Source organism: Mya arenaria, chromosome 5 (assembly GCF_026914265.1).
Source record: "Mya arenaria isolate MELC-2E11 chromosome 5, ASM2691426v1".
NCBI classification, from domain to species: domain Eukaryota; kingdom Metazoa; phylum Mollusca; class Bivalvia; order Myida; family Myidae; genus Mya; species Mya arenaria.
The window spans coordinates 16,110,602-16,116,645 of NC_069126.1; positions in this window are offsets into that span (position 1 = coordinate 16,110,602).

Here is a 6,044-nt window from a genome sequence, read left to right on the forward strand (position 1 = left end):
ATGAATTTGAATGGAGAGTTCTCTCCGAAGTACAGCCTATTTTAGTTACAATAAACAGTGCGATAAACGTTCTCATTTATTGTGCAATGGGAAGAAAGTTTAGACATGCATTTAAAAGTACCTTCACATGTAAACACGATATAAGAAGATGCACGAGAAGGCCATATCACCCAGTTAGGAGTTACCCGTCTCCATCGGCTTCGCTTGAGAACTCACCGTTGCCAATTGCACTTCGTGCATTCCGATTTGAAGTCCCGGGACAATGTCCATAAAATGTCACCGTCGATAACACTATTCAACAGAGTTTACATGGCGTCGTATACAGGGCTAAGGAGAGGACACGTTTTACATTATCAATTATACTATTCTGTTTATATGATTGATTCAAATCGTAGTCTGGGTTGTCTGAAATGAACTGAAAAAGAGGAAAGTAATTGAATGTTTGTATTTTGTGTTTCTTAATATCTTTTGTAGCTGCTTTAGCAAATAATTGTATTTATAAAATAAATATGTTTATAAATAGTGCTACATAAATTGTTTTGCCTTTCGTTCCATCTTTCGAAAGCAGCTTTGGGTTCAAATGCAAGTTGATTATACGAATGATCTGGGTCTCCTTAGCCGATCACAGCACTTGTACAAACGTTTGGTTATTTATAAAGATACCTGTACCCTATTTTTCTTTGAAGTCATTTTTGAAGCATCAGTCTGATTATTTTCAACTGCCTTTCTCTCACATAATGCATTGTATCATACCATTCGGTAAGTTTCTGTAGGCAGATAACTATAACTAACGGTCGACTGGTACGAAGCGCTCTACACGAAATTAATGTTTCGTTCTTCGAATTTACCGCACCTTTTTTGACAACAATACCCATTTTTACTGAAAGCGGCCGCTCCTATGTTTATCAAAACATTCGTAGAAATTCAATCCAGATATTTTGACGCTGTTAAAGGCTAAAATATGTTTTTACGGTAAAAAAAACAACACAATGAGTGTTATAATGTCCCTTGAAATAATGTTATATAATTTCAAGCTTTGTTCAAAATTTCTTTAATATCACACTTAGAAGGAAGAATACAGTGTATATGCAGAAATACGTTTAAAGAAAGATGAAACTTGACGCGTAGAAAGATAAAAATGGATTTGACATAATCGAACTAACACAGAAGGGCACCGAAAAGAAGTGGCGGAATTGATGTCCTTATTTGGAACGCATTTACTGTGAAAAAGTTAAATGATGAACACGATGGAATTTAGGGGCTACCAAATAAAAATATATTAACTAAAGAACGACTACGGATAAGCGAGTTTTACTTAGCCCTAGCAAATTCGACAAACAATATTTAAATAAATGAAATACTTGCATGCACGTTTTAAAAGAACTCACTGGCTACGATCGTAGGCGATTTTAACCTTCGTGTCCGAAACAATGACGATTTCATTACAGAGTCGATACAAATCACCATATTGCAATGCTTTTCTAAAGTTTCTCCTTAGTGCAAATGTATGTATATTTAACGGTAGAAATTGTATAAAAAAAGACTATACAAGCATTTCAACAAAGGATTATGCAGTGGTTGTTTACTGCCTAGTTTTATATGGACAATTAAACCGTTACCAGAGCTTAAATATAATAAGGGCACCAGAGCTAATACAAAGAGCACTGGCATAAAAAGGGCCGCACCTATAAATCGAAAAATGAAAAAAAGAAGATATTTTATGCGCCCGAACATATTAATTGGTTGGGCAGAATTTATTTCTTTTGCTTCTGAATTTCCCCTATTTTCTGATTTCATTTTACCTACAGTTTTAACCTGCGAAGTCGACTTCGCATTTCTATTGAAGGTTTTTTCATGCTATACATTCTTCGTGAGCAAACTCTCAAAGCATATACGTCCTCATGTATGGACACCATTCGGTCCGGGTCACCGATAAATAGCTGATATTTGTTTACAGTTTTTTTTGTCGGGACTATTTTCAGGCCGCACAATTGTTATAATTTTCCTCGTATTATTTTCCCTTAATTTTAGCTTTACTTTCAGTTTTCGTAATGTAAAATACACGTTTTATGTGAAAATTAGTCTCATAGTCAATGAATTATAATTTTCAGTAAACAACAGCAGTTTTACAGCGTCGAATGAAGTAATTATTTGTTTGCATTTTAAGTAATTCAATGTGTTGTACTCAATATTTGGATCTTTATAATTAGATTTTTAGTGCAAAATTTATCTTTAAATACACGGCCACACGTGTAACAAGCATTTTAAACATGTTTTCGTGAGTTTTTTTTACTTCAAATGTACTTCAGAGTATTCATATACTCATAAGTGTTGTTAACAGATACAAAAGAAAGAAAAGGTTGTAAATGTTTTAGAAAAGTCTTTATTCACCCCAAAACAGTGTAATAACACCAGTAAAGGTAAAAAAATAAACCTTTTGTCTGTAAAATGACTGTTTTTTTTTCTCAATTTGATCTTATTGCACTTATTTTCTTAAGTGAAAAGGCATAGGAAGTTAGATAATTTTGATAAAGAAAATCACTGATCAATTAGTATTAAAGCGGTCTGTTTGTATATCCAACAACTGCACTTAATATTATGACCGGTGCCACATTTGCAGATCTGTTTGATAATGCCTCAATTATATTGTCCGTGAAAATTCAATTGATATTGTCATGTTTTTAAAATGCTTCTGTGTTATTAACCTTTTTTCATCTTCTGACATGTCGAAGTCACAACACTTTAATCATGGGATTCGAATGGTTCAAAGTTAGACCTGACTTGATATTTGGAAAAGCTTAAATGATGAATTAGTCTTATTAGTCTTGAAAAGCTTATTGTGATAGTAATATTTATGCAAAAAGCTACAGAAACAAGCTCAGTAACAAGACGTTTAAACATAAACCCGGTTTAGTGGCACTGGGCAAACGCCAAAGACATAGAACACAAAATCACAGACTAGAAACATAGAAGAATAGCACAGAACTCCACAAACAGCACAGTGCATACATACAATATATATATATATATATATATATATATATATATATATATATATATATATATATATATATATATATATATATATATATATATATATATAAAATAGGTATGTTTATCACGAATTGTAAGGTACCGCCTTGGAATGGTCAGTAAAATGTAAGTTTAATTAGTATGGCATGAATAAAATAACTGTTCTCTTTGGTCTTCGAATAACTGCACGTTACTGTTTGGAATGCAGTCTTTACAATATAGCCATATTTAAATTGTTGTGGCAATGAAATTAAATAATGAATACAATCGAAACCGTTTCCTTTATATCTGGGAACCTTTGTGCAATTAAAAACATTTCCTTACATAATTGTATGATATATTTGATAAGGAATATACATTTTTAGTTTGTAATTTGTTTTTCGCTTTCGCTGGCCTCTGATTTGCTTTAAATTAAAGAAAGTATTTTTTTCGCTCGCTCGTTTTTACTTTTTTCTGGAAAAATCCGTAGAACAAATGATCATCTTGTGGCCTTATTGCCATTGACCAACAGAATCTCAGAAGTTTACATGAGCAATCATGATACGTATGAACTTCTGAAGGAAATATTAACCCTGCTAGTGTCCAAAAGAAATAGAAAAGATAACTTTAACAATTCATGTACCGAATCCTTGATATATTTTATAACAGAAGAAGACGTTTTTTAAATCCAAGGGAGGTAAATCTTACAGTGAACAATGTGAAGAATTAGCGAAGTTACTAAACCTTGTTTAAACGATGATGAAAGCTTAATTGTTAAATCACATCACAGGGAAAAAAACTGAAAACTATAAGTACGAACAAAAGAAATCGTTTGGAAAAAAATGTGCAAAGAAGAAAAAGAGCACACTCGAATGAGGAAGAAACTTAATATTTAAAGCGTGTGAACATATAAATAAGGGCGACTTTTTAAAAAAGATATAGGGAATATAGGGTCGGAGCGAAATAAATAAATACCAATGGAAGTCTGTCTTGGGGACAGTTTATTTTCAACATTACCACAAGAACTCTTAGACAAATTGAAAAACTAAAGCTATAGTATGTACTTAATAACAAAAATGAGTCTGTATTTTTACAAAATAACTACCATAAATACTATATGAATGCTCGACGGAATTTATATGTTAAAAATTGAAAAGGGTTGTGAACTCGTTAAATAAAAACAAAGCCAACGGGCACGACATTATACCAGGAGCGATGTTGAACAATAAAATGACGGTATACTTCTTGCATGCCTTATTTAAAGATGCACTCTTACTCCCAAGTAAGATTTACCACAATTTATAATATTGTACTTTATATTCCAAAAAGGATGAATAAATGTCGATACAGGATACCGAGTATATTTTGAAAGCAATGAGCATAAAACACGGTATTTCTACCTTATGAGACTATAGTTAACCACAGTAAATATTTTAGCATTCACCAATTATTTAATATTTTTGCGTTTTCAATTATAAAGTACACGGTTACATTCTTTTTATCAGTTATTAATATTTTCTATAAATGCATTATTTAGTAAGTAGTTAAAGGCTTATCAGTCAAAATAGAGTTTGTTATACATGTATATGTATTGATTTGAGTGTCACTTTAACGTTTGTTCCGACACAGGAAATGTACCTAGATTATTGGACTACGGTCCTATTACCGGTCCTTTTAAAAAAGGAAGGAGTCAGATAATCGACACCCAAGTAACTACCATGGAATGAGAGTCACATCGGCAATTTACAAAATATATTGCTCTTTGTTATATAAAATGCTTACGAAATGGATCGAATTAAACCATAAGTTATTGGGAAAAAGTACGATCGACCAGCTATCAACTCTAAATATTATAATCCATTCTAGAATAATAATAAATAAAAATTGTAGCATACGTCGACTTTGCCAAGGCGTATAACCGAATTAACAGAATCAAGCTATAGGTTAAATTGGAAGGAAACTTTGGCATACAAGGAAAAACGTTTACTGCCCTTTACAAATCAGTCGTAACGGATTGGTTCAACGTAACCACTTGCCAAAAACAGAGCTGTTTGGTATCCATGCAAGACACTGTTCAACCATTTCCTGAATGAAGTCAGCGAATTATTTGAGTAGTCAAACAAGGGAGTTTTAATTAATGGCAAAACAATAAGTCACCTGTTTTATATAGACGATTTTGTACTTATTGCCGAAATGGTTGGTGTAGTAAGATGATGTTTGTATTTTGGGCAAAACTTTTGATGAGGCCTTTAAGAACTTAAGAATAGTTTTTTGACTGTTTTAAGATTGCAAATTATAAGTTCAAACCGAGAAAATGTAAAATATTTAGGACAGAGCTCGTATTTCTGTCCATTTGGTGTCTAAAAGGAAAGTACATGTAATCCACAAAAATTAGTGCTGTAAAAGATTGGCTATTTTCACAAAATTAGCAGGAAGTGAGGTCATTTGTAGGGATATTGGGATAGTATCGGAAGATGGTTCCTGATTTTACTGAACAAGCGGCATTTAAGCAATTTAAAACTTGTCTGATAAATGCACCGATGCTTGGATACCCTAATAAGAAAGGAGGTGAATTTATACTAGATACAGATGGAATTTTGGATACAATTTCTGGTGAGATATCACAAATGCAAATTGGGGAAGAGGGAATTCTGGCATTTTGTAGTAAAACTTTGAATGCCGCCCTGCAAAATTATTGTACCACAAACAAAGAGTTGTTAGCAAAAATACTATTTGTTTGGAGGGAAGTCAATTGTTAGAACAGATCACAAACGCTTGTCATTTTGGATGAAAGAACCTGTAGGTCCCCCAGCAAGATGAATAAGTATTCTTGGAGCATACCAGTATAATGTTGTGTACTGGAAAGGTTCAAAACATCAAAAGGCGGATAATAAAACTAGGATGGCAAAAACATGATCATTTGAGAAATACAGTAATTGTAGCATTTGACAAAAGTATTTCAGAAACCAGTGGGGTTTATTTGCCAAATAATATATCAGATCTGGGAGAGGTGAATTTAGATGTGGATGTTG